Source organism: Papaver somniferum, chromosome 5, assembly GCF_003573695.1.
Source record: "Papaver somniferum cultivar HN1 chromosome 5, ASM357369v1, whole genome shotgun sequence".
NCBI lineage: Eukaryota > Viridiplantae > Streptophyta > Magnoliopsida > Ranunculales > Papaveraceae > Papaver > Papaver somniferum.
In genome coordinates, this window is record NC_039362.1 from 15,506,391 (window position 1) to 15,514,838 (window position 8,448).

Here is an 8,448-nt window from a genome sequence, read left to right on the forward strand (position 1 = left end):
TACAAAATGAATCTAATGCCAAAGCCTTTCTAGCTAGCAACAATAGACAACACTACAGGGGATCATCTTCTCACTTTAGAGGATCTTACAGAGGAAGAAGCTACAATAGTGGAAGAAGTTACAATGGTGGTCGTTATCCAAATCCAGCTCTCTTTAGAAACTCCACTGGTAGAGGCTATTCAGTTCAAGATAAACCACCACCTTGCCAAATTTGTGATTCTCCAAATCATTTGGCTCCTAACTGTACTCAGAGGCTCAATTTTTCTTATCAAGGAAGATCTCCTCCACCAAATCTCAGTGTTATGTTGGTTGCTGCTGATATCTTTGATGAAGAAGAATGGATTGCTGGTAGTGGAGCTAATTGTCACATTACTTCTCAGCCTCAGCTACTTCAGGAGTCTACAACATATGATGGTTCTGAACTTATACAAACAACAAATGGTGTAGGTATGACTATTTCTCAAACATGACACTCTAGTAAAATTGTTAATGATCATTCATTTCAACTTAGTGATGTTCTTGTTGTTCCTCAGTCATCCCACAATCTCCTATCCATTCACAAATTTACAACTGATAACAATTGCTCTTTAACTCTTGATTCTCATGGTTTTAATGTGAAGGCTCTGAACTCTGGGAAGACTCTCTTCCAAGGTCCACATAGGGATGGCCTATATCCAATCAAATTCACATCATCACCTCATGCTCTCACTTCAACAATAACTGACAATGTTCTGCTGCATAGAAGATTTGGTCATCCATCTTTTCAAACATTACAAAAACTTTGTAGGCTGCTAAATTTCTCAAATATATCCAATAAACCATTTACTTGTGTTGATTGCAAACTATGTAGAAGTCAGAAATTGCCTTTTAATCTTTCTTGTAATGAATCTAAACAACCTCTAGAGTTGTTACATATGGATCTTTGGGGGCCCTGTTCAATTGAATCAGTTTCTGGTAGTTTGTACTATGCAAATATTATTGATGATTATACTAAGTACTGTTAGATTCTTCCTTTGCATTCTAAATCTGATTTTAAACTTGCCTTCACTTCTTTTGTCACTAGAATTGAAAAGCTTCTTTCTCACTCAGTAATCACCATAAGAACTGATAATGGAGGTGAATTTTTAAACAATTATCTAGAACATTTTTGTGCTCAAAAAGGAATTACTCATCAGTTTACTTGCTCTCATACACCAGAACAGATTGGTGTAGCTGACGTTAAGCACAAGCATTTATTAGGCATTACTACAACTCTTTTATCTCAATCGGCTTACCTCATGCTTATTGGGTTGAGGCTTTACAAACTGCCAATTTTCTTATAAACAAACTATCAACTAAGTCCTTAACTTTTTCTACTCCATTTTATCACCTCTTTCACAAAGTGCCTGATTATTCTTTCTTGAAGGTTTTTGGTTGTGCTTGCTACCCATGGCTTAAACCTTATACATCTAACAAACTAGAACCTAGAAGTAAACAATGCATATTTCTAGGCTACAACCTTCAACATAAGGGTTATAGATGTTTGGGCCCTCTTACAGGTACAATTTATGTCTCCAGGCATGTTTCATTTGATGAAACTTCTTTTCCTTACAAACTGTTACCATCCACTCAGTCTTCCAGTGAGATATTTCCTCCCTCTCTTGACTCAATCTTACCAGTTGCATCTTCTTCTGAGTCTGTTCCTCCACTCACTTATCCATCTATATCTATTCCTTCCAATTCTCCATCCTCAATCACTGTGAATGATCATTCAATGATTACTAGAGGAAAGAATGGTATTAAGACTCATAAATCATATTATCACACTTACCATCCTCTGGATGTTGCATTACTTGCTCAAGCCACCAAAAATACCATCTTGTATAAGTACAACTCACAAGGAAGAAGTCTGTAGAATTGCTTCTGCTGCAGAATACAAAGCTTTAGTTGATGCAGGTACATTTTCTTTGGTTGATCCTACTGGTATTGATAATATCATTGGATGCAAGTGGGTCTTCAGAATCAAATACAAACCAGATGGTTTCATTGATAAACACAAAGCAAGGTTAGTGGCCAAGGGTTATCATCAACAACAAGGTGTTGACTTTGAAGAAACTTTCAGTCCTGTTGCTAAACCTACAACTATTAGAGTCATTCTCTCAATGGCAGTGCAGTTCAATTGGAAAATCCACCAACTTGATGTCAGCAATGCATTTCTTCATGGGGATTTGAAGGAAGTGGTGTATATGTCACAACCACCAGGATTTATTGATGAATCAAAACCCAATCATGTCTGTCTTTTACACAAGTCCATCTATGGACTTAAGCAGGCACCCAGAGCCTGATATGACAAGCTTAGTGCTGCTCTAATTTCTTTACAGTTTGTCAACTCTCCATCAGATCCTTCTCTCTTTGTTCACAAGGTGGGAAATCATCTCACAGTTGCATTGGTGTATGTTGATGATATATTACTGACAGGCATCTCTACTAAGTTTCTTCAATCTGTCATTTCTCATCTCCAACGAGATCTGCATTATTTCTTAGGACTTGAAGTCAAGAGCAATTCCAATTCAATTTTTCTATCTCAAACCAAATATGCAGTTGATCTACTTCACAAATATCACATGGAGGGTGCCAAACCATGTTAGAAACCTATTGCTGCCTCTGAGAAACTCAATAAAATTGATGGTGACTTATTGGATAATCCTACTGAATTTAGGTCCTTAGTTGCTCTACACTATTTCACCTGGACAAGGCCAGAAATCTCTTTTGCTGTCAATGTTGTCTGTCAGCATGTGCAACATCCAAGAATTCCACATCTGATTGCAGCAAAAAGAATATTGAGATACATTAAAGGCACTGTTGGTTATGGTCTTCATTTCACCAAAGGAGATTCTTTTCTTCTAGGCTTTTCTGATGCAGATTGGGATGGCTTCCCTGATGACAGGCGCTCTACTGGAGGATATTGCATATTCCTAGGTTCTAATGCTATATCTTGGTCCTCCAAGAAATAAACTACAGTTGCTAGGTCCAGTACTGAAGCTGAGTACAGAACATTAGCAAACAGTGCAGCTGAAGTTGTCTGGATTTGCTTTATTCTCAGAGATTTACACTTTGCTCTCATTGGTGCTCCTAAACTGGGTTGTGGCAACATCAGCTCTATCAATCTGGCCTCAAATCCAGTTATGCACTTAAAAATGAAGCATGTCCATCTAGAGTATCACTTTTTCAGGGAACTTGTGCAAGCCAAAGCTTTGGATGTCTTTTATGTGCATACTCTTGATCAGCTGGCGGATATTTTTACCAAAGGGTTACATGGTCCTCGTTTCAAGATGCTTCGTGACAAGCTCACAGTGGTTGCACCACCCATGAGCTTGAGGGGGGATATTAGCTCAAGATATGAAGCAGTGCAGGATAACAAAGGTTGCAGTGCAGGTTAAGCTTTTCAAATAACTTTTCCCTCTCTGCTGTCATGTGTATTAAGTGTGACTTGTTCTCACACATATTTTCTGTACGTGTGCCTTTTGATAGTGACTGTTAAGTCGGTCTTTAATGTTGCTTAAATACTTGAGCTTCAGCTCATTTAATCTGTAATGAAAGTCCTGTGTCTGTAAGAAATGAGAAGAAACAATGTCGGCCATTAATGGAGTCTCATTATTTATCTTCCATTTTGTGTGTTGTTTTTGACTCAGTGGCCATTTGGACTGTCTCTAATATGTCTTCCTGTTAGTCTGCTTGCGACATATATCCAATGGCAGGCAATGAAGAACCCTTACTTGACCCATCTAGAGCTGAACCCTGGAGGACCGCTTTGGCACACACTGACGAGTGGTCATATGAGCGAACATCTCTCTGCAGAAAGCTCGATAGATTGGTTGAAAGGGCAGAAGAAGATGAAGAAAATGACTATTTAGATGTCGATTCTCCTACATTTTCATGGAGAGACCCGGCATTGAGTGGTCTGCCACTACCTGGTGGTAGTCCATTCCCAATAGCCGTAGATCAGGAAGGCCGTAAGTTGTTTCTTTTTTTTTTTGTGTGTGTGTGTGCGCGCGCCGCTGATCAGAGAGGATCACGTGAAAATATTTGATATGTTTGTTATCTCAATAGCTAACTGCATACCTTTCTCGGTAAAGGCCATCATCGAAATCCAAATGAACATTCATGTTCGACTAGATGAGAATGGAGAAGTTGTAGCACAGCCTCATAATGTACCGGGGATCTCCCTCCCATACTTGACTACACGCCGCAGACTTCTGAGGGATAAGACTATGGAAAATTTCCTTAATCATTTGAACGACAATGGTTTCCTTGCTGATGGTGTACAGTTTAATGCAAATAATGGGATACCAGATCCGGTAAGTTATCCAACTTTAATTTATATGCTTAAGTTCTCCAACTTCAATTCAAACTCTTCCCCTGCTTGTTTTGTGCATTGTTGAGAAGATTAAATGTCGTTAGACAATCTTCTTGTTACAAACTCACTCAGTATACCGGACACAGATATTTAAGCACACCTAAACTGTGATAGGAACAGCAGGTGGTTAACTAACACTAACTGTCAGGTGCCGGTTACTACACTCACAACATTGCACATGTATTGGCACAAAGACATTTCACATATATAGGTACATCATATTTTCCTAACACCCCCTGCAAGTTCAGGGTCTAGAGAGAGCTAGTGACACTGAGCTAGGGCCTTGGCAGCAACCAATTCTCGCACATAATGGACAGCAAATTCTATGTGTTTCATGCTATTATGACATTTCACATTAGGTACATCATATTTTCCTAACATGCATTGATGTCGTGATCTCGTCTTTTTTCAGGGCGCTGAAAAGTTGTATCTACACTGGAGCTATGGGATCAACGTTGAAAGCTTTAGGGAGGAAGCGGCTGGTACAGAGGCAGATATGCACACTTTATTCCACACAGCTGTGAAAGAGTGTATTATTAGGTTGGGCGGGGTGCTAGCTGAATTCATAAAGACTTCCCTGTTCAATGATGCTGGTGCTAACTACTGCTGGAACAAAGGTGAAGGGAGCTAAACGGAGGAGTGGTAAAAACCGAAGAGATTTAGCTCATGCCGTCGTACTGGTGGGTTGGAGGACTGTTGGAAACTTTCTAGAGTTTGAATTTTTAAACTCTCATGGTACATACTACGGTGATAATGGACATAATTGGATGAGGAGCGATGCTGTAGAGCAGGTCTATGCACCAGTGGTGCTTAAATGGTGGGATTAGTGTATGGTCATTATACTGAGCAGTTTTTATCTTATATTTATGTCTGTATTTATGTCTAACTTGATATGTTGTATTTATGTCTAACTTGATATGTAATGGTCACTACCAGACTGTGTCTTCGGCAGACAGCATGTAGGCTTCTCTTGAATTTGAACCTCCACTTAGTTAAACAGTTTAATCTGAATTTGAATTTTTGATTGGTTTTATGGCGGTAGAACTGCCTCGTGGTTTAATCTCTACCGCGGAGCTACAATACCATGGCTGTTCGGCAATGGTTCTATCGCCTCATTGTCAACGTTGATTTCCATTGGCTGTAAGTCGAATGAAAGGAGATTAAGTTTTCCATCATGATAACTGAACCAAAATATGCCAACAACTCCTGGGTTCACAAATACTGGTAAGGGTAGAAAGATACTGCAATTCCAACGAGCAGTGCCTTGATTCATCCACATTCCACATTATATCCATCCGGACTGTGTGCCATGAATAGATTTATGACCAGTGAGATCAGCAATCTATCCATGGGAACTCGGACGTTTTCTCTCATTTCTGTTCCACAATAACGACCGGTATGGATGAAATCCAGGCAAGCTCCAGTGTGGGTATTCCAGAATATAATACTTCCATCAGCTGCACCTCCACCAGAAGCAAGCAAGTTAAGGCTCTAACCGCAGCAGTCCAGCCTGCGAAACCATTGAGTAGGAGAATTGGAAGCAGCAGCTGACGGTTGTCATTTCCACCACTTTCTTGTTGTCCTGATGATGGCGACCACTTTCTGTATGTTCAACAATGTCCTGATTCTTACATCGCTGTTAACAATCAAACCTTCCATTCCACCATTTGAAAGTAAATGATTCTTCCGATCCACTGCCCCAACTCTAGATTGATGACCACCTCGTAGTGTTACCAATCGTAGTTTGGCACAATTGACTAGTTCCCAACGGGAAATGAGATGTCGTGAACCAGTTCCTTCCTAATCAGTAATATGGTGTTTGAGTGTACCCAGAATAAGCCATCTATGAATAATTGTATCTGGTAGTTGCATCGAGCGAGCCTTAATCATGTCGGCAAAATCGATCCTTAGATGAATTTTTTTGTTCCATCTCGGTACGTCCCGAATGTTGGATAATCAACATGGATACTGGAACGCTCGAATAACTTTTCTGACTTCTTTTATTATTCTAGCTTTCTTGTTTAGCCTCACGTTTTGAACTTTTGGGCGAAAATGAGAAAGATTATCATCAATGTTTAGCTATATTAGAAAAAACTATCATTGGTATCTCAGTAAAATTTTATGCAAAGGCATCTTTGCTCGCTCTTAATAGTGAAGCATACTAGTGCGCTGGTAAATCAGCCCCTTTGTTAAGGATCGAGCAAGAAAGAGGAGAGCATAAACGCGGAAGCATAAAAGACTACATTGATAATAATTCGGTGTATCAATTCTCATGGCTTAATAGCCTATTTATATTGTTCACAAACTTGACGACCACTCAAGGTACTTACCTAATAAAATCAAACTCTAAACATAGAACACTTTCCTAATATAACTCTCACAACTTAATGTGCATATCTCCTAAATATAGACTCTCATATATTATTTCCTAATACCCTCCCTCAAGATGGAGCATGTAGATCACGAATGCCCATCTTGGACAAAAGAAATTTAACTTCATTTTTTTTTTTTTTTTTCTTTTTTTTCAACGCTTTTGCGAAAAAAAATAATCTTCAGACCGTAGTTTAATGACGTTTCGGTCACAATCATAGTTTAAGGACTTTCGGTCCCCTTCGTAGTTTAAGGACATTTCGGTCCCATCTTCGTAGTTTAAGGATATTTCGGTCCTCTTCGTAGTTTAAGGACATTACGGTCCTCTTCGTAGTTTAAGGACATTACGGTCCCCTCTTTGTAGTTTAAGGACATTACGGTCCTCTTCGTAGTTTAAGGACATTATGGTCCCATCTTCGTAGTTTAAGGACATTTCGGTCCTCTTCGTAGTTTAAGGACGTTTCGGTCCTCTTCGTAGTTTAAGGACGTTTCGGTCCCATCTTCGTAGTTTAAGGACATTACGGTCCCAATAGTAGTTTTAGAACATACAGGTTCCATTGTTGTAGTTTAGGGACATTTCGGTCCTCTTCGTAGTTTGGTAGAATACTTCTTGTACTCTTGGTTTCTTCGATAGAATACTTTGTGTACTCTCTCGACAACTCATAGGATTTTAACCTACTATTGTTGTTCTTTCTCTCATCACCTCTTGATGATCGATTCTCTTTCTTCACAACATTGTTGTTGTTTCTTCTTCTCTTATTCCAGTCACGCTATTGTTGCGAAACCTTCACACTTCTTTGTTCTTAAAGATTCTCTCACAATCTTTTTCTTGTTACGCTTCTGCCACAAGCAATAACTAACACAAAGTATGTCACACTTTGTAAGTTTTCCAAGTTTCTCTCACAAACTCTTCAACCACACTTCACTTCTTCTAACATGTTTAACAGCTTTCTGCAATACCTCTGCCACAAAACTGTCACAATTTTCTGCACCGTCACGATTCTTTTGTCACACCTACTGTCACAACTGTGACCTTTTCTTCTCTCACACTTCTGTTATTGTTCAACTGTAACAGTTCTTTAGTTACGCTTCTGTAACTGTTCATTACTGTGATTGTTCATTTTTTTTTCTTTTTTTTTTTTTCCGGCAAGCAATAATATCGGCTGATCTTAGGATTGTGAAACCCCAAATCTCCAGCAAACGTCGCCTCCATAACTCATATCCATCAACTTCTAAATACCGATCAACATCTCTGTTTTCTTCTCTAGATCGACTGCAAATGGCCATCAGCACACTCCCATCTCCATACGCACCATAACGCAGCAACAACAACTCTCGTCTTGCCTCTTACTACTCGGCCTCTGTAACAAACCATCAAGTCTCGTGTTGTTCGGATCTTCTAAACAAGCCAATCTTCGCAACCAATCAATCAAACCACGCGATTAACAATCTTCTTCTCTAAACACAATGACAACACTCAACTTCTTCCTTCTCGAACTCACGTACTCCTTGGAATCATGATCAATATCATCGTCTTACTCGTCTTCAGCCCTAGACCTTCTGATATCAGCATCCATCCGTAGGTGATCAATACTTAATTTTCTTCATCACTGTTGGTTTCTTAACTCAAGTTCGAATACGCCAGCTAAACCCAACACACAAACCACGTACCCTAATCCATC